General features: G+C 42.1%; 1 protein-coding gene and 1 long non-coding RNA gene across 5 annotated transcripts in view; one reads left to right on the top strand and one right to left on the bottom strand.

The window, feature by feature from the left end:
* Nt5c3a (5'-nucleotidase, cytosolic IIIA) overlaps positions 1–21,131 on the bottom strand; it is a 38,792-nt gene that overhangs the window by 15,413 nt on the left and 2,248 nt on the right. The window contains exon 1 of one of the 4 annotated variants that reach the window (XM_005087412.4): positions 3,508–3,585. The exons of 2 other annotated variants lie outside the window; for them this stretch is intronic. The gene's annotated coding sequence lies outside the window, so the exon portion shown is untranslated. Of the gene's footprint in view, positions 1–3,507; positions 3,586–21,131 lie in introns of those variants that run through there. One more of the 4 variants, XM_021223764.2, reaches the window with a different exon arrangement.
* LOC110339576 lies at positions 1,292–11,800 on the top strand. Its single transcript, XR_002381627.2, has 3 exons — positions 1,292–1,822; positions 8,375–8,587; positions 11,564–11,800. It is a non-coding gene; the product is annotated as an uncharacterized LOC110339576 (long non-coding RNA).

Raw genomic sequence — 21,131 nt, 5'->3', positions numbered from 1 at the left:
ACAGCAAGAAAGGGGGAAAAAGGGTATATGTGACACACTGACATTTGAGGCTCTTAATGTATGCTAATGACTAAAGACAGTATGATTTAAACACCTAGGAATTGCAGGCGGCTTGCTCAGCAAAGATTTCCTCTATTAAGTAAAGTTTTAGAATGAAAATACTGTATCAAGAATTAGAAGCTCTCTTCTAAGAACTAAAATAGTACTAACAGGTTTGAATAGAGATAACATGGACTATACATTTGCAATAATAGACTTCACAGCAAGATTTGTTTAGAAAAGAAAGACCTCTGTAGTCTAAGTTTGCCTTGAGCTCCTGGGTAACCTCCTACCTCAACCTCCTTCTGCTGTGGAATTATTGGCTTTGCAAGTATATTTTATCAACACTTTCTCTACACAAAGCCTGTGTTGGTAGAACCAAATCTACATAGGAATTAAAATAAAAGAAGAAACATAATATACGAAAGTATTTTTCCTTCCTTTTTTTCAAAAGCGATTCACCCCACTGTGTTTAATTAGTGTTTTCCATGTATATGTGCGTGAGGTCATCCACTAGAGGGTGGGAACCCACCAGTGGTCAAATGTCTAGAGACAGGTGGCCTCCTCCAGCAGCCATCAACCGTGGAGCTCCTCAGCCAGAGGTGAGTTTGAGGGAGCCCTTCTCCTCCCCGATAGATTTTCTTCCAAGTTAAATCCTTCTGTGTGTATAAATACGTGTTGTGTTTGGGACAAAGCTGGTACACAATGTGTTTGTCAAATGAAATGAACATTGTTTAGGAGGCTGCTGGGTAAACTTTATATCCTTTAAATTAGAGAAAATATCGCTTATTATTTTTCTGGTTTTGCTCTATCGTATAAATCTCTATTTTTTTCCCATAATGACTTTATTTTTACCTTACTCCAGGTAAGGTAAAATTTAAGAATCAAAACTGTGTTTTAAAACAGCTACTTAGGGGCTGGTGATGTTGCTCAGTGGTAGAGGACTTGCCTAGAATGTAGTCCTGGCCTTGATCTTCAGCATGCCATAAGAACAGAAATAAAAGCACTAACAAAAGTGTCCATGGGTGCTCAAGAGACACTTCAGCCATTAAGAATGTGCACACTCTTGCCGAGGACGGAGTTCCGTTTCCAGCACCCACATCAGGCCCTTCCCAACTGACCTACACATAGTGTCGGTTGCCTCCAAACTAGTGGCAATTCTTTCGCCTTACTGCTCCAAATACTGGGATTATAGACAGACAACTGTCATACTCAGCAGCTGCTGGCTTTTAGTCATTCACATATGCTCTGCTAATGTCAACCCAGGAGCTTTCCTTCCTCCCAGTGCTTACCAATGTGACCAAATTTAACCTCCACTCATCGAACCAAACCTGTCTGAATACGAGTGCAGTGCCCAAACCTCACTTTGAGACCTTTATTGTTATAAAAGTGTAAACACACACAGAGACATGGTTGTCAGCATTCCGGGACTCTCAGAAAGAAGATACCAGACATCAGAGCAGAGTATTTTTAACCAACAGTCTTGTAAGCCTATACCTGGCATATATAAAGTTCCAGCTTGTTCTGCCAACAGTCCTCTGTGGCAGATGCTTCAGGGGAAGAGCTGCTGGAAAAGACATTCAAAAATAGAACGCTCTCCCCTTGAACTCTGAACTCTCTTCGAAGGAAGTTGTAAACTCTTTACATCTGGAATCTTCAAATACGAACTAGAACAATTTGCAGACTAGAAAACAATTCCTTTGTGGACTTTCAGTACGAGCTTAAGGTTTCTAAGCATTTAACACAAGAAGGTGTAGAACAAGGCTAAAGAATGAAGCAAGAGGTAAGACCTTCCTTTGAGTTTGTCATGTAAGAATTTAGTTACTGTCTGTCATTCTGAGGCTATCGTTTTTTAAATCTATAAGATGGGTAAGCTGTCTACATAAGCATTTTACTTGCTCTAAAACAGACTTTAAAGATTTGGAGTGTAAACTGAGTATCTCTAAAGGCTTGTTTCACTCTGGCTCATAGGAAAGTAGAAAAAAAATAAATTAACATAGCTTTTAAGTGGCAACTCTGCTTTAGTTTTCATGCTTGCAGAAACATGAAAATTACACTGGTAAGGTAATGAAATTATACATAATGCAATGTGTTGTATCTCTTACACAAGAAAAGGTAAATCTCAGTATAGTATGAAAGGGGCTCTGGCAACAGTCCTAACTGCTCCTGGTAAATTCATTGTATTTTTAATTGCACCTCTCTCAACTAACCAATACTGTCTCTCTTAAGTTTGGTATATTATGGTGTCAAATTTTGTAGGGTGATTATAATATGGAAATATAAACTATAAACTCACTTTTAATGGGGATTGTAATAATTTCTTTGTTGCATTTGAGTAATTCTCCCTAGACAGAAATAAACATACCCAGACTGGAAAGTGAAATACTCTCGATACACACAGTAAACAAAACTGAAACTGAACAGCTGAAGGCGTAGGAGGGAACAGGAAAAGAAACTCGCAGACTGTCTATTTCGGTGTGGGCAATGTATGCCAATTTCCTTAAATGGGAAAATAAGTCAGGGATTTATGGATAATCATGAAAACAGTTTGCAAGCTCCAGCCTACCCTCCATGTCAGTTCTATTACCCAACAGCAATTTTCAAGAGAGCAAACCAAGGCACATGGAAATTGTGCAGCTGACCCAGAACATACTCTGAATTCTTCCTGTTGGGTCCTTTCTCCTAGAACATCAGCACAGGTAACAACAGTATCCAGTAACACTAAGCAAGCTGCTCACACAACAGTCTGCCGTGTGGTCGAATTTTAAGAAGCTATACGATGCAGGGCCAGGCTTGGTGGCACCTCCCTACAGGAAGCACTCAGGAGGTTAGAGACCAGCATAGGATGTATTATAAGACCCTGTCTTCAGAGAGATCTGACATAGCCATAAGTATTCTAGACTTTACTGTGATACATACACTCTGTGTTTTAAGGATGTATTTTTGGAGGAGACATACATGTTAGGCAAACGGTCTACCACTGAGCTATATGCCCAGTCCTTACATGTCTGAATCTTAATTTGTCAATATCCAAGGTGTTACATTAGGAAACTAGCTTTTATCAATTCATAATATATATTAGTGTAACTCCAATCTATAATATCCTGGGTAAAGCTCACAGGTATAAAAATTCATCTTTATTACCAGCCATTATGAACTCACATGGCTGTGTGCAACATTAAGTCATGTAGCAACTGAATGAGTTGCTCTCCACTTGTCTACTACTCACATGTTCAAGTAACAGATGTTTAGAATCAGCCTGTAAAAGTTAGTTATTGAGCCCAAGACAGCCCGAAGCTTTACACACTTACACCTTTGCAAACCACAAAGAACTTTACATTCCACTGCATTAGATTAATCTACTTTTACTTCCTACTCTGTATATTTACGAGGCCAAACTTTCAGTAAGATAAAGAATGGTAAGTTACATATAAGAAACTTTTGTCTTCAGGAATAGTGAGCACTTACTCTGAAGGTAACCGGAGAAGCTACGGCAGCAGCAGCAAAAGAAAATTCTTCCTGTCTGAGCCGCACTAATATAGCACAGGTGCAGAGGGCGGCTCCCAAAAGCTTTGACTAAGCCTTATGCAAACAGCCTTGTGACGCAAGCGGAACAGCTTTTCACTATGCTATGGGTGACAGACAGCCCTGCTGGCTCGCAGCTCGATACCAGTTAGTTTACAGAACGTAACTAGCTGGGAAAACATGATGGCTAAGAGCCGGTAGCTTGGCACTAGGTGCGACTACTCAGCAACCAAAGAGGGCACTGTTGGTGGGACTCCCGAGTCACCCTTGCTGTCTCTGGCCGCACTGCACTTGTGAGGCGTGCACGCCCCCGGTGGAAGCTCGACTTCAAGGCAAAGTCAAAAGATGAAGTTGGTTGCTGGAGCCAGGGTCGTGGGATAGGAGGCTGTTGCTCTGTTTGGCAGAGTTCCAGTTTTTAAATGAAAACAGTTGGAAGCGTGGTGTGTAGTGGTGATGGTACCCAGCAATATACAAGTATTTAGTGTCACCAAACTGTATGCTTAAACTTGACTGAAATGGTACCCACCTTACTATATTTATTTCTCTTTTCTTTATATTTTTCCAGAAGTTTTTGGTAAATTTTAATAAAGCCATGCCAAAACTATGAAAACTATTATAAAACTGGAAAATACTGGTGTAAGTGTCCACCTGTAGTCTCAGCTACTAAGGACCCAAGGCAGGAAAATTGGTGTCTATGTGGGTCAGCCTGTGTAACACAGTATGAGGGATTTTGTTGTTATTAAAAAGGGAGACACAGTGTTTTTATTTTAAAAAAACAAAACTAGTCTAGTTTTTTCAATTGAGCAGTAGGATGGCAATATGCAAATACTGTACCAGGGCCTGCAAGATAAGGGCGAACATGGCTCTGGGAAACTTTATCGTCAGAAGCATGGTTAAGCTGTACACACGTAAATAATTTTTCTATCCGCTGTCTCTACTCTGCTCAGAGGAATTTAATGTCAGGCTGCATTTCAATAATTAAACTTTGTGAAATAGCAAGTTTTTTAAAAGAGTTTTTTATGTTGTTACTCAGGCTGGGCTCAAGCGATCTTCATGCCTCCTCAGGCTCCAGAGTAGCAGGACTGTCAATTGCTCTCCTCCTCAATATTGAGATAGTCTCTCACTTAAACCCAGAGCCTGACAATTCAGCTAGGTGAGCTAGCTAGCTTGGCCGGAACATGCCTGTTATGTGCCTCCGTGGTGCTGGGGTTCCAGGTAGGTCACCACCCTGCTGGCATTTACATGGGTGCTGGGATCCTGATTCTGGTTCTGTGTGGCAAGGGCTTTACCGACTGTGCCACCTCTCCAGCCCCAGCCACTGCTATCTTATTATAATTAATTTAGTAAGGTTCATAAGAGGACATTTATCTAAGAGGTAGACTTATTGTATCTAATTGGTGATGGAAACACAAGGACAGCAAACAAAAAAAAATCACTAACTACTCTAACCTAAAGATTACCTCTTTTAACTCAAGACTTTTGGAGTCACACTTCTATACCTTCTTAGAGAAATATTTGCAGATATCACTGAAAGTTGCAGATAATAAATGTTCCTTACACATACTACTTAGTGTCCAGTAACTTACCCTAAGGAAATAAGGTTGTACCCAAAGATATAGTTGCAAAAATATAGACGGTAGATTTGTTTGTAATACTAAGAAACTGAAAGCAGCCAGAATGACAACACCCAGTTGATTCTTACACAGGACCTGGGCACAGTGACACAGGCCTGATATCGAGCACTTGGGAGGTAGAGGCAAGAGGATTAGGAATCCAAGGTCACCTTCCTCTGAAGAGTTGGAGGACAGCCTAGGCTACATGAGACACTGTCTCAAAAACTAAACAGACATGCAACAGTTACAAAACATAAACTCCAAACTCCAAAACACAGGACAGGCAGGGGGATAGGGCTGGGGTTGGGTGGCAGTCTGTTTAGCACGTACAGAGCCCCGGGTTCTAGCCCCAGCACCACGAACACAACAAAACAGCAAAAGAGGGTGGATACACTCTGACACACATGAAACAAAATGTATAAAGCTCTCAGAAATGGTCATTGCTGAGTGTGGTGCTTCAGGCTGATAATTCCAGTACTTGGGGGCAGAAGTGTCACTGTCCTAGGCCATTTGATGCTTCATAGTAAGACCCTGACTTAGAAACAATAAAACTAAATATTGTAATTAGTTAAAATTTACTAGCTTCTGTGTGGGTGTGGCTCAGTACACAGGGTGATCACACAGAATACTTGAGGCCCTGGTTTGATTCCAAGCAGTGAAAAAATAAGTTAACTAAATGACATGAATGCATAAATGATTTAGATGTGTGGACATTCCTCACTCTATGTCGCTACCACTCTGCATATCATATGTACTATTCTCCGATTTCCTAAGTGAGTTAAGGTATATAGCTACTAAGTAGCAGCGGTAGATTCAGTATAGGAAACACAGGAAGTCTAAAACAGGACACAGGATAGGACCCAGGGCAGCACTGACAGTCCACTTTTATAGCTCAAGTTTTAAAAAAGAGATGATTTCCTTGGGAAATAAATGGTGTGTTTAAATGTGAGAATCAGCAGCAAATAGCATTAATATTGTCCACTATCAGAAAAGTTGACAAACATCTGGATGAATAACAAACCAAGACTTACTGGGAGGCAAGTGCTCACAGTACACCCAGGCCATCAAAGCAGAGGCAGAAGAGTCACAAGTTCCAGCCACAGCAATATCTTGTCTGAGACATAGAAATAAAAATCCCCAAGGACTGAGTAATATTTGTTCAGGGTTTGCACTGTCAGTACTAAAGCACGCAAATGCCTTCACAAGCACTCTAATCTAATCTGGGGAGCATGAGAGAACTCCATACACAACCCTCCCTTCACAGTAAGGCAGTATGGGATGTGGAGAAAGTAAGGTATGTATTACCTTTATGCCAGTTATGTACAAAAGCTTCAAGGTTGGTTTTTTTTTTGTTTAAAATCATGTTGTGCTACTGTAAGCAATCATGCACACACGCTTGTGCCACTCTAATAAAAATGTCAGAACAGTATGCTACAGAAATTACTGGATTAATGACTCTCAACTTCAAGACACTTCCAATGGGACGGACGGATGTACATATGAGCTGACACTCTGGCAAAGGGAAAATAATTTTTTTTTCTCATGGAGCGTCACTTCAGGGCAGGGCGTATGTTCAGGAGCAGATGACCTACACACAATAAACTCAATGGTATTTTTGTAGACTTTTCTTACATTATGACCTTTTTTGGTTTTATCGGTCTTTTTCTTGTTTTGATGTTTTGTGGGGTTTTTTTTGGGGGGGGGGTGTCTTGTTTTTTGTTTAGAGATTGAGAGAAAGGAAAAGAGGGAGAATATGAATGAGAACGAACAAGAACAAAGTTGAGTGGGTAGGGAAGCAGGAAGGATCTGAGAACAGTTGGAGAGAAGTGATCAAAATGTATTATACGGGAATTTTTAATTATAAACAAACAGAGTTTTGGGGGATGCCTAGTATTCATGAAGTTCCCTCGGGTTTGAACCTCAGAACCACAAAACAAGCAACACAATTGGCTTTCATCTCAAATAGCCTTTCCAGTGTTTCTGCGAAGGGCTAGAAAGAAGCTGGAATTCACAGGCAGCTCTTCAGCAGCGGGGTGAACTTTCATCTCTGCACTGTGACCAGCCTGGCTGAAACCACCCGAATACCTCCCAAGGGCAAGCACTGATAAGTAATTCAGATGCCAAAGGGCAGATGTTTCTAGGCAGGACAGGACTTAACTATCTGCCAGGTTATCTTCTCCACTCTGAGACTAACTGTATGCTTGTTTATCTGACCAGCAAGTACGGTTATCTTTACCAAGGGAGAAAGTGAATCCATTTGTGTGTTTGAGTAACTACTTGGAGATTTCTAGCCTGTCAATTATTTAATTGAATCAAAACAAAATTCATGACTTCATAGTCTGCCATTAAAAAGTTTCTTAGGGTTTGGTCAGCCTTGAAAACACAAGGACTTGAGTTCAGTCCCTAGAACTCCCATTTCAAAAAGCTGGGTATGGTGACATATGCTTGCAATTATGGGGACTTGGTGGCCAACCAGCCTCACTACTTGGTGAACTGGTTGGTGGGTTACCCTCTGCACGCTGAGAAGAGCCTATGGGCTCCATCTCAAGAGACACTAAAACCTTCCCCCAAACCTCAATTAAGTGTTTGAGATTTCAAACTTCCTTTGAGAAACTCAAACAAGCTTTAATAGTCTACACCTTTTCCCTTAGTCAAAAAGCTTCCAACGCTTCCTGTTAAATGTACCATGTCCTGGTTTTCAGGATTTGCATCTCTCAAATTGTTGCCTCCACCTTATAACAGCACAGAACAAGATGAAAACATTTTTCTATCTTGGACTTTCCACAACACAGTTTGTACTCTGCTGAAAAGAAACACTACTGCTACAGATTGCTATTTTGTATAGAGCATATTAAGTAAACATTGTCCTATTGGTGCACTGTTGTGGGATATTTATTCACGGTGTAAAGAGGTACTGCTGTGACTGGTGTAATAAAAGCTGAATGGCCAATAGCTAGGCAGGAGAGACAGGAGTGACTTCCAGGCAGAGAGGAAGAAGGTAACAGAGGCAGCACACAGGACAATGGATGGAGATACAGAGCGCGTGGACATACAGACTAGCAAAGAGGTAAAAGGCACATGGTAGAATGTAGATTAATTAAAAATAAGGCTTAATTTAAGTAATAAGGGTTAGTGGGACAAGCCTAAGCTAAGGCTGAGCTTTCACAATTAACAAGCCTCCATGTCGTTATTTGCAGACTGGCAGTCCTGATGAGAAAGCATACTACAGTGTATCCTATCTGACACGCCAAAATGGAGAACGCAAAGAAAGACAACTCACCACACAGCAAGACTTTCACGCCTCACAATGGCAACAACACATAACAAACACGGCTAAGATACAGGATCTCATGAGCCAATGCAACTGAGAAAACAATAAATGTCATCAGAGATGAAGGACAGGATCACAGGTGATTTTCTTCTATCATTTTCTGTGGTGACTATGTCATTAACATTACCTGTTTAGGCTGCTAGACTCAACTTAAGCTAAAGGCAGTCATGCTAATAATTCGAGCTAGATGCTTTATGAGTTAGGCAAATAATGCAGTATGGACTTGGTACCAAGTTCATGCTATCAACCCAAAGAGATTTAGTTTCTCCTTCTAGGGCTTTCCAGTTCTAGCACTGTAGTCTCCCTTTTCTTCCTGTCTTTTCACTTGCTTTGCTCTGTATTTTTTTCTTTCTTTTTTTTAAATACAGGGTTTCACTATGTAGCCCAGGTCTTGAATTTACTGCCCTCCTTCCTTAGCCTCCCAAGTGCTGGGATTATGGTGTGCCCTATACCATACCTGACTCGAGTCTTTTTTTTCCCCCTAATGCTAACTAACATCAGGAAGTTTTAGTTTTACATTTCAACATCCTACAAGGCTTAGAAGTTCTCAGCTGGTCCCTGTCTCCTGTAAAGAGTCCATCTAGTGACACATTTGTTCCTTTAGAGTTAACAGTTTGACAAGACAGACCTTGGCAGATGTACTAACTGATCATTTTTCCTAAGGATGCTGCATATAAGAATAGGGTGACTGGAAGGCTGGAACAATGGCTCAGTGGTTATGAGCACTGGTTGCTGTTGCAGAGGACCTGGGTTTTGTTCCCAGCACCCACACACATGCAGGCAAAACACTCAAATGCATAGATAATACTCATATACATAAGTAAATCTCTTAAGAATATGGTGTTTGCCAGGTGTTGATGGCGCACGCCTTTAGTCCCAGCACTCGGGAGGCAGAGGCAGGCGGATCTCTGTGAGTTCAAAGCCAGCCTGGTCTACAAATCCAGTTCCAGGACAGCCTCCAAAACAATACAGAAACACCCTGTCTCGAAAAACAAAAAAACAAACAAAGGTGTTTATGATGATGATGACATTGATTGTTTTCTCAACTGCACTGACTCATGAGATCCTGTATCTTAGCCTCCCAAGTAGCTTGAACTACTGGTGGGCACACCACAACTGGCTTTGACTATGGGATTCTTAATTTTGTCTCCAACATAAATTCCCAAACAGAAGGCCATGTGGGGCAATATAGATGAGGCGCTGTGATGTGTGTGACACGGCAGAGGAGATAACCAGTAGTAGAGAGAACGTCTCAAGCCACACTATCTACTTCCACCTACTTACAAGAAGGAACTTAACAGATTAAGCAACCCCTCATCAACTGTAAGACAATTTTGTATCCTTCTTATTCTAGTAGATTAAAAAAATGAGGGGGAGAGAATGCAAACAGCACATAAAACAAAATGACAAAAAGACAATGACGTCTGCCATAATTGTTGCCATACCTGTTAAAAAGTTATAGCTTAAAGGTCAAAGCAACTCTCAGTGCTTACATAACAGTACAAAACCTGCCAGGCATGGTGGGTCACACCTTCAGCCCCACACTCAGATCTCTGTGAGGACAAGGCCAGGCTACATAGTGAAATCCTGTCTTTAAAAAAGAGGACACGACCTTCAGACAATGAATATAAGCTAAGAAAACAATTAAAGCAGCTAACACCAGCCCCAGAGGGGTAGCTGGGCACACAGCTCTTGCCTCTCCAGCGAGCCTCAGCTTCTGGAGCAATCTCCAGCAAGGAGAAGCCTGCCACCTGCTGACAGAAGCCTGCACCCTGTACATGTTCCTGACTGCTGGGAGATTTTTGGGTTGTTTGCTGTTTTTTGACTTCTGTTTGTTCAATTAACAATTTATTTATGTTATGGACAGAGTCTCACTATGTAACCCTGGCTGGCCTGGAACTCACAGAGCTCTATTTGTCTCTGCCTCTGGAGTGCCACCCGCCCAGTCATGACTGATGGGGACTTTAATGGGGACAACACAATCTCTCAGGTAAGGTTTTCACACTACATTGAAATAAACGGTGGAAGTGCCAATGTTGTGGCATAAGCCTATTAGCCCGAGGCATAATACGCAGTTAGAAGCTAGAAGACACTAGAAAAGAGAAAGGGCCACCTCATTCTTTTGGTTCTGGTTTAAGCATCTTGCTGGCTGGCACCCATGATCTTCAACATAAGGGAGCATGCCACCTTTTAAAGGACTGCAGTTCTCTCTCTGAGAAGTATCACAAATTGTTAAAAGGTTAATGAACCACAGTCCAACTCCTTAACCCCTATCACCTCTATACAGGTAAGGGACCCTTTCATAAACTACAGTTAACCCCTGTCACCCCCACACAGGCAAGGCTCCCTTTCATCAAGGTTTTCCTCCTTTGGTTCTGCTGCTGCTTCTTCCTCCTCCTCCCTCATTTTTTTGCATTAGGACAGGGCATCATGTAGTAGCTGGCACTAGTACGGAGCCCACAGCAGCCTAGAATTTGTAGAAATCAGCCTGCTTCACTAAGCACCAGGATTATAAGCATGAGCCATTCTAGGCCTTGATAAGTGTCCCTTATCCATCCCAAGACTTTGCATAATGTACCCAGTAAGTCTTGTCTTCAAGGACAGAATTCTTAGGATAAGAAGAATAACTGGAACAGCACCCCCCTCCAATCTAAATTTAGTTGCAGACAAACTAGCTCTAATGGCCCCAAATCAATCCCAGTACTTGAGAGTCTACCAGGATCGCAAGTTTGAGGTCAGCCTTGGGTACACAGTGATTTCTAGAACAGTTGGGAGTACATAGCAAGAACCTGTCTTAACAAACAACCCACAAAACAAAAAGCGGAGGTTTCCCCACCCCTAAATCACAATGTACAGCTATTGCTGAGGCACCTGTGGCATGATCAGGGGTCCTTTAAGCTCTCGGGGGAGGGGGAAGCCCTCAAAGCTATACATTGGGTAACAAAACCAGTCTTCAGGGGGCTAAGACAGGAGGAACATGCAACTACTATGAAAATTACTGCTAAGTCAAACACCTTTGTGAAATCTCTCTCTCTCTCTCTTCCCCCACCCCCAGACTGGTGATGGTGCTGAACCTCCGAACCTACCGTATGAGTGCTGATGGGATGACGAGCTCATGGCACAACCCAGGGCTTCCTGCACGCCAGGCAAAAGCTCTCCAACTGAGCTACAGTGTGAGACCCCAGGTTTACTTTCATTTCTGCTCCCTCATTCTAGATTGCAGAAATGCAAATTGAGTGTGTGCTCAGAGAGAGGCATCAGTTGAATCCTATAAAATTCATTCTGGGTTTTATTAATTATCTATTTCTTAAAATCACATAAAGACCCTTCAGCAAATTCACTACCCTTACCATCAGAGAAATGCAAAATAAACTACATTGAGAGTCCAACATACCCCAGTCAGAATAGCAGTCAGTATATGACAACAAATGTAGTGAGGATGTGTCCACTCTGCTGGAAATGCAACCTGGCCCAGCACTGTGGAAATGAGTATGAAGAGTTAAAACTACAACCCAATTACATCCTAGTCCCTTTTAGACACTGCAAATACTTCCAATGAAGAATGTAGGTGATTAAAAAAATATCCAACGAATGCCTGAACCCAATATATAAGTCCCAATACAAAAATACAAGAGGCATGAAAAAACAAGGTAGCATAACTCTTAAAATTACTGATCACATAGTAATATCCTCCAACAAGAATAAACGAGATGAAACCCAGGGAAAAAACTCAAAATATTTATCATCCCTAATCTGCTGAAGAGACTAGGAATAAAACAAACATCTCAGCATAATAAAAGCTAAATACATGCCGATAGCCAACCTTACAGAAAAGGGAAGAAGATTCAAAGCATCTCCACTAACATTAGGAGTAAGGCAAGGGTGTCCACTTTCTCCACTCAACTAAATATAGCACTTTAAGTCTTAGCTTGGACAAAAGGAGGAAATAAATTGGACACAAATAGGAAAGGGAGAAAGTCCAAGTATCCTTATCTTCAGATGATATGATTCTATATATAAGGATGACAACGGCCCCATAAGAAAACTCTTAGCACTGGTAAATGCTTTCAGTAAAACAGAGGTATACAAAATTAACACACAAAAATCAGTAGGCTTTCTATATACCAATAAAAAACATACTAAGAGCCGGGTGTTGGTGGTGCACACCTTTAATCCCAGCACTTGGGAGGCAGGGGCAGGCAGATCTCTGTGAGTTCGAGGCCAGCCTAGTCTACAGAGCAAGTTCCAGGACAGCCTCCAAAACAATACAGAGAAACCCTGTCTCGAAAAACAAAAACAAACAAACAGAAAAACCATGCTAAGAAATCAGGGAAACAATCCCATTCACACTTGTACCAAAAAGTAAAATACTGGTGGCTGAAGAGATGGCTCAGCAGTTAAGAGCTGCTCTTCCAGAGAACCTGAGTTCAGTTCCCAGCACCTACAGTAGGCAGCCTGCAACTCCAGTTCTAGGGGATCCGATGCCTTCTTCTGGCCTCTGAAAACATCTGCACTTATGTATGTTACAAACACACACATACATACACACACACACACACACACACACAATTATTTTTATGTGAATATCTTAAAATAAATGTAAAGAAGGAACTGAAAGCCCTGTACAATTTTAAAGCACACTGTTTAAGCTGAGGGCTGGTTAGACCTGAGAGTGAATATCTATCTGGAACCCTAGAGACATGAAGGCAGGAGGATCAGTTGAGCCCAACTTCAACTACAGTCGTAAGATGTCTTAAAACAACAACAACAACAACAACAACCAAACAGAAACTTCAGATTGCTGACCCCTATTTGCTTATTTCTGGTTCAGAGAGGGCTACATAATTTACATTCCCTAAATCATCAGCAAGTGGGAGAACTGCACTTAAGAATGCCCCATATTTTCTGGTTGTCATGATTTAGGCAGGCAGCTTTTGTGAGCCTTAGCCAGGTGGTAAAGACAGCTCTGTTAAGGACACACATGCCTCCCTTTCAACCCCCAATCAAATGCTTATGCTGTTAATACAAATACAGAAAGAAAAGGACGTAAAGAGTTTTTGAACAAACTAAAAATGTTAGGAACTTGATTGAAACTGGTCTCATCTGTCACACAGATGAATACATGATAACAGAAAGAAGAAGTAGCAGTCATTGTTTCAGGAAGTAACTAAGGAGCTCACTAGATAGGACATGAAATTTGTCATGAGGGTTGAAAATGTGGTCTGCTGTGGCATGAAGATAATGTAAAGGAAGCATGACACATTGGTTAGAAGAACAAAGTCTTACAGCCTGCTACAAACACTTCTCAAATATTTGCTAATTTGAGAATGTGGCTCCATGGTAGAGTACTTGCCTACGTTCAGGCAATTCCACAGAACGTTAGCCATAGAGATATAAGGTCAATGTCAGGAGTTTAGCACACTTACACCTCGTATCCTAAAATACATTTTCTTGAACCTTGACTAGTTGACTGTTACTCCTCAAATACTGCCATCAGTATCATTTCCTACTTCCTTGAAGGGATGATTCTCACAAATTAGGTTTGTTTATTCTTTTTAAAGTCTGTGACCTTTGGGTTTATTTTTATCAGTACTTCCCTCTTCCTCAAACTTGAACAATGTACCTCATAAACCACCTTCATTTTCAAAATGAAACAAGTTCATAGCTCTTACTTAATTTTCAGACTTTGCTTCATCTTCCAACTTGGTTCTAAGCTGTATTCTCTGAAACATAACTACAAAACACACACACACACACACACACACACACACACACACACACACACACACAGAGACAGAACACTACTGTAAAAATACTTAAACCTCTCTGTCTCTTTCTCTCTCCCCTCCTCCCTCCACTCCTACTTAAGTATAAAGTGAGTACTATGAGTACTATCTTTTTAACAAAGGCAACCCCTTAGTTCCTGATGATTCATGATGATATTTTCCTTGGTGTAGGATCCTCCCTTCACATGAATTTCAGTGAGTGCTCTACCTAATCTGAAATGAATCATCATAATAAAAACACACGGTGTAAAATCCTGGTATTGGAGAAGTAAGCTGTTTTAGTTACTTTTCCACTGCTGTGACAAAACAAAATGACCAAGGAACTTAAAAAAGGAAAAGTGTTTAATTTCAAGCTCATGGTTCCACAGAGTTAGAGTCCATGACCATCATTGAGGAGCGCAATACAACAGCAGGCAGGTAAGCATGGCTTGCTAGAGCAATAGCCGAGAACTTACTTCTGATCACAAGCACAAGAAAGAGCTAATAGGGAATGGTGTGGAGTTTTGAAATCCCAAAGCCCATCCCTAGTGTCACACCTCCTCCAACAAGGCCACTCCTCCTAATCCTTCCCAAACAGTTCCACCAACTGGGACCAAGCATTCAAACATATGAGCCATGGGAGCCGTGGTCACTCAAACCACCCCAGAAGTTGGTATGGACTTCTTTGTGGGGTACCCCTTCTTCCACTCAGTCCCCATACTCCAGACTGGGCCTTTATCCTACTGTAGGGTAAAGCACTACCTGGTTGGTGGTACCTCATGGCTCTTGTCTTACTACTGGGGTTCTTGCCCTTCTTTTCTTGACGCTTGCATCATAAGTTGCTTGGAAAACTGAGGACCGGAAAGTGAAGGAGATCATGGTGACATCTTTTGGTATATCCAGTTACAAATGACCTCCTTAACCTTAACCAGGTATCAATCTACCTGGAAGACACAATCTATTTATCTATTTAAAAAAACGTTAATCTCTAAACCTCTGTTACTAGGACAACCTTCTCCCTATCCATACTTCTGCTAAACTATCAGACCTCAGTTCATTTTCCAGGATAAAAACCAAATCATGGCTTGTAAGGATACCACGTGGAACTAGAAGTTAGATAAGTCTCTAAATAACAGATTTGCTTTGCAGTCATATATGAATAAACAAACAAGTAGATAACTGTCAGAAAATGCCATACTCTATATGGCTTTCATTTTCATTACAAAAAAAACAAAGGTAACTTCCTAAACATGGAGGAATGATGAGGTGAAGGTTTTGTTCTCAGGGTGGTTAACACTGGACCTGGGGGTACAGCTAAGAAACAGAATACTTTCCTTGAATAATGAATCCCTAGGGCTGAGAACAGCAACACACACACACACACACACACTCACACACTCCTTTAATACCTATACAGACGGAGGTCAGAGGACAATCAGCCTATGTTGGGTCTCTCTCTCTGCCGTGTGAGTCCCAGGGATGGACCTGAGGTCATCAGGCTTGGTGATAGGCACTTTCGGCTGTGGAAATTATCTTCCTGGCCCCAGAAACAGGCAATTTGAAATATCTTGCATGAAGCTGTGAAGATGGCTGAGTAGTGGAGTGTGTGCTTTCCCGTGTGAGGTGTGGGCTCAATTCTCTGTGCCCAACAACAAATCCCAACTAATTAACTTGCAAGCCAAGACAATACAATTAATTTGTCAAATAAGGACTACCTAAATTTAAAACATTTCCTCCATGCTGTCCCTTTTTCTCAATGACTTTTTTTTTTCCCGAGACAGGGTTTCTCAGTAATGTTTTGGAGGTTGCCCTGGAGCTTGCTCTGTAGACCAGGCTGGTCTTAAACTCACAGAGATCCACCTGCCTCTGCCTCCTCCGAGTGCTGGGATTAAAGGTGTGGGTTAACACCTGGCTCCTTTTCCTTTATGTCATACACATAAAGTCCAAAGCAACAGCTAGCAGGTCAAGACAGAGAAGGGAAAGAGAATTGAGTCTTCTCCACCTGTTACTACTGGCAACCATTAATTGTAAAGAAAACGCCTGCAGCACCCCACAGGTTGGGTTGTTGAACAAGCCCTCAGTTCAACAACAAGCCTGTAGACACCAGCAGTGTACTAACGCCATAAAATCCAAGTTCCTTAACACACACAATATTTGTTAAAATCTTTACTTTTGGCCAGGAGTAGTGGTGCATGCCTTTAATCCCAGCACTCAGGAAGTGGGGTAGGAGCACATAGGTATGTGTAGAGAGGCTGCTGAGAGGGGAGCAGGCTTTGGAGGACCTACTGTTCAGCCAGTCAAGCTAAAATCAGCTAAGTTCGGTGAGAGTCTGTCTCAAAAAATAATGGAGTGGACAGCAATAGAGGAAACTTGCAACAATGACATCTGACTTGTATGACACTTGCAAACATCACATCACATCACACACACACACACACACACACACCATTTTTAAAATGCAAAAAAGCATAAAGCAAAACAAAACTAAAAAGTTAAAAAACTAATCTGGAAGAACAGGCAAATGTCTTTTCATTCAATTTAAAAAGATATTCTGGGAGGTCAAATGGGTATAGAGAGAGTAGGTGGGGTTTCCTAAGAGGCTACTTCCTTTCTCAAGGGAAAAACTGAGGGAAGGCTGCACAAGGACACATGTTTGGACAAGATGGTAAGAAAATGGGAGTTCCCGGGGGCCTCTCCCCACTTCACGGCTGGCAGGCTCCCAACCTGAAGGGAGCTGTAGCCTGCCTTAATAAAGCTTTCTTCCTTGGCTCTCTTGGCATGCATTTCAGTCTTTTCCTGCCGTTTAGTTGGTTGTCTTTCCCAACAGATAAAACAAGAGGCCCTGGCTAACAGGTTCCATCTAAGGCCACACAAATGATAAGTCTGACCTAGAACTGTCCACAGGGGACTCCGGAAGAGTCCGCACCGCAAGCACAGGCACATCTTGAGCCAAGTGTACAGTGGTGCAGGTGAACTTGGAGATCTGGAAACCGCACAGCTCTTTACACTCTCCCTGAAGGACAGCTGGCTATACCCACATCGGGCCTTCTCTGCCTACAGGGCAGCCTCTGTACCTCTTTCTCTAGACCGTCACCTTGCTTCTGCTTCAGACCCTAGAACTTTAGTATGTACTGGATTTCCATCCTAACCCACAAAGGGTCCACTCAGTCTGGAACAGTACTCTTCTCTCACTGACGTGGAAACAGTCCCCGGCTTAGAGAGAACTCTCCAAGTTACAGTTTGCTCAGGTGCAGTGAGAGCACAGGCAACCTGTGCAAGGCCACACCACTTACAAGTTGAAAGGCAACGGTCTGAGTACTGAGCTGTTTGACCCAATGTTCCCATTCTTACTGGGCTCCACAAGGGTATGCAGTTGTAATGCCTGGGCTGGGGAAAGATACTGTATATCCACTTAGAAAACCACTTTGCTACTAATGTGTCTGTCTTGCTTTCTTAAGTCTTAAAAACTATAAAGACGCGTGTGTGTGTGTGTGTGTGTGTGTGTGTGTGTGTGTGTGTGTGTGTGTGTGAGCAGGGTGCTTCTGGTCAACCATACTCAGTCTTCTCTGCGCTGGGGCAGTCTCTGTCCACTGATTACGAGCGGCTCTTGTCCAAGGAATGGCCATCTAGAACTAGAGACACAGACCCTGCTCTGGGAAGGTGTCTGAATTTAGAAGAAAGATTTACTCTTGGGGAGATCTTACGGCATTTTAAAAGTGGCTGGTCGTGAAGGCTGGTTGCCTGAGTTCCCTCCCCCCAGGTCCCCTGCAAAGCTAGGAGAGAACTGATTCCACAAATTGTCCTCTGACCTCCATACATGGACTGTGGCATGTGTGTATGGACATGCATACAACATGTACAATAATAAAACAAAGATTTACTCTTGTTGAACAGTCTGTTAGATGATGCTTTAACCAACATCTTGAGCAGAAAGCCACTGAAGCTGAAGCATACATATTGTCACAACAGAATTTCTACAGTTCCATGGCCCCATGACATTGCCAGCAAGCAATCTTTTTGTTTTGAGTCTTCCAGATTTCTTGATCTTAGAGGAGAGTGTTTGGCACATGGCAATTAGGAGCATTATGAATTGAAAAAGAGGCCTTCTGTCCCATACTTGGAAGGCTGAGGCAGGACTATTCTGTGTTCCATGCATGTCTGGCCACACAGAAAGACCCTGTCTTAGAAAACAACACAAGGGCTCACAAGATGGCTCAGGGAGTACAGGCACCTGCAACATGTGCGACCCGAGTCTGCTCTCCTGCGTCCATGAAGGACACAACAGATTCTCAAGCTGTCCTCTGATCTCTGTAAGTATGTGTGTGTGCCCCTCCTGTATCATACGCATACATACAATACTAATTTTAAAAACTAAAAAGCAAAACCCCAATGTCTATGGGCTTTTGAGATCTAAACACTGTAAGCACAAGTTTTGATGCAGGTTCTACTGATGGGAAGCATCAAACCTTGTTTTGGAGATTTTTGTTGCTGCTGTTTGGTTTGTTTTCTTTTCTTTTCTTTTTTCTTTCTTTTTTTTTTTTGGCATTTCTTGCTAACATTTCACTTAGTTGGGATTCAAAATCACCATATTTCTTTTAAAAATTGGATTTGTTCATTTTATGTGTATGAGTGTTTGTGGACCCCATGTCTGTACATCATGTGCATGCCTGTTGCCCAAAGAGTCCAGAAGAAGGCACTGGACACTCTGGGGCTGAAGTCAGAGATTGTGTTGAGCCATCCTGTGCCTGCTGCAAACCAAATGCCGGTCCTCTGTAAAAGCAACAAGTGCTCTTAACCACTGAGCCATCTCTGTAGCCCCAGAGTCACCATTACTTACCATTAAAATCTACAGTCACAGACCTAGTGGTGCACACCTGTGATCCCAGTGAATCTAGAGACCAGGAAAGAGAAATGCAAATTCAAGGCCAGCCTGGGCAATTTTTTGAGACTCAGTCTCCAAATAAAAAATGTAAATGGGCTTGTAAAGGGCTTGCTTAGCCTGCAATAGGTTCAATTCCTAGTACAGAAAACTTTAAAAATCTATTATAAATGTTCATTTGTAATGCTAACATATATTCATATTTTTATATACTTCTTTGAAAATGTTTTCTCGCAGAGACACACACCCTGGTGGCACCTGATCTGTCAAGTTGTGTGTCGAGCAACAGGATATAGTTCATCTTGTCTCAATGACTCAATGCTGCTGCAGGGAGCAACCCTGATAATGCAGAAATTAACCCAAGGATGACCTTGCTGTCCTGACAGCACAGAGCATATGGAAATCTGGGCATGGCAGAGCAATGCTGTAATCCCAGCATTCTGGAGGCTGAGGTTGGAGGACTCTCAAGTCCCTGGACAAACCTAAGCTACACAAGGAGAAAGACCCCATTTCAATAAACTAGCAAATCTTAAGGACCACTAAAACTGATATAATTTCAACTGCCTCAAAATTGTATCGTCAGAAAAATTTAATCACATTTACTATTCTATGGTGTTTGAGGGAGGGGGACACAGGGCTGAGCATGTGGAGATTGCAGGATAACCTGCAAGTTGGTGTTGTTCCCCCTAATCCCATTCGTTCTGGGTATCAAGTCCAGATGATGAGGCCTGGCACCAAGTGCCTCACTGAACTATCTTGCTGATGTTTCAGTTGTTTTTAAAATCAAGTACACCACCACCACCACCACCAAAAAATTCCAAACCCTTTTAGATCACTAGAAGTACATTACTAAAAGAAGCTCTGGGTGGGTATGGCAAATGGTCGAGAGTCTGTAAAACCCCTGTCCTAAAGGCCAGGTAATAACACACATCTATAGTCCTAGCTAAAGGAAAACATAGGGTTGGAGGTCAGTTCAGAACAGGGCTCTAAGACAGGCATAGGCAACATGGCAAGGATGTTTCAAAACAAAACAACCTGAATACCTAGCCCGGCCTTTGTCACTCCTTGCCATTTCATTTACGGGGCAGCCACTATTTCATTTTTATCTGGAAAACATTTATGGATTTGATGAAATGTGAGAAAGACAGAAGACCCAACTGACAGAGCTCTCAGTGGTCAAATGGGAACAGTATTAGCAACAAATGAAGTAGTACTGCATTTTGACTCCAAATGTAAGAGAAATATCTATGAGCCTGTACTGATGCATAAACAATTTCCAGTACAGAATAACCCCAAGTAGTTCATGCAGATACTTTACTCCCAAGGATGTGACCTGTAACTCTACTGTAAACACAAACTTCTCTTATGAATGTCTTTCCAAAGGGCACTTCATGAGTAGGAGATGGAAAATAACTGACCGTGGAGACTGCTGACAAACGTTCTTCCACCAGAGATAGCTACAAGTTAGACGTTAGGCGGACAGCATGCACCCTTGCTATGTGATGAAAGTAACACTTCACTAGTCACCCTCTGAGAAACCCTCACAATCCTAGTTAATCATGAGACAAAACCCTGGTAAAATCCAACCAAGGACATTCTGCAAAATATATATCCGTAACAACTCGGAAGTGTGAGGAGCAAAAACAAGCGGAGTAGAGAAAGTGCCCCGGGCAAGAAGCGATAAGGAGGTTGGGGTGCAGGTCAGGGGTGGGACACATGTGCAGAGGACCAGCGTGGGGTAAGATAAGCAGCTGGGATGACTAAGTGCACTGTGTACCCAAGAGGGGCTCCTAGAACAGAGAAAGACATTAGTAAAAGTAAAGGAGATCTGAAAAAACAAAACAAAAACCAAACTTGGCCAGGTAATAATGTGTCAATATTTGTTCATTAACTGCATCAAATGAATCACACAAGATGTTAATAACAAGGGAGACTAGTATGTGGTATGTGAGAACACTTGTTCATACTACTGTAAATCT

Source organism: Mesocricetus auratus, unplaced genomic scaffold, assembly GCF_017639785.1.
Source record: "Mesocricetus auratus isolate SY011 unplaced genomic scaffold, BCM_Maur_2.0 Super-Scaffold_100676, whole genome shotgun sequence".
NCBI lineage: Eukaryota > Metazoa > Chordata > Mammalia > Rodentia > Cricetidae > Mesocricetus > Mesocricetus auratus.
Note: the sequence above shows the minus strand (reverse complement) of the source record. Positions and strands in the feature narration are given on the sequence as shown.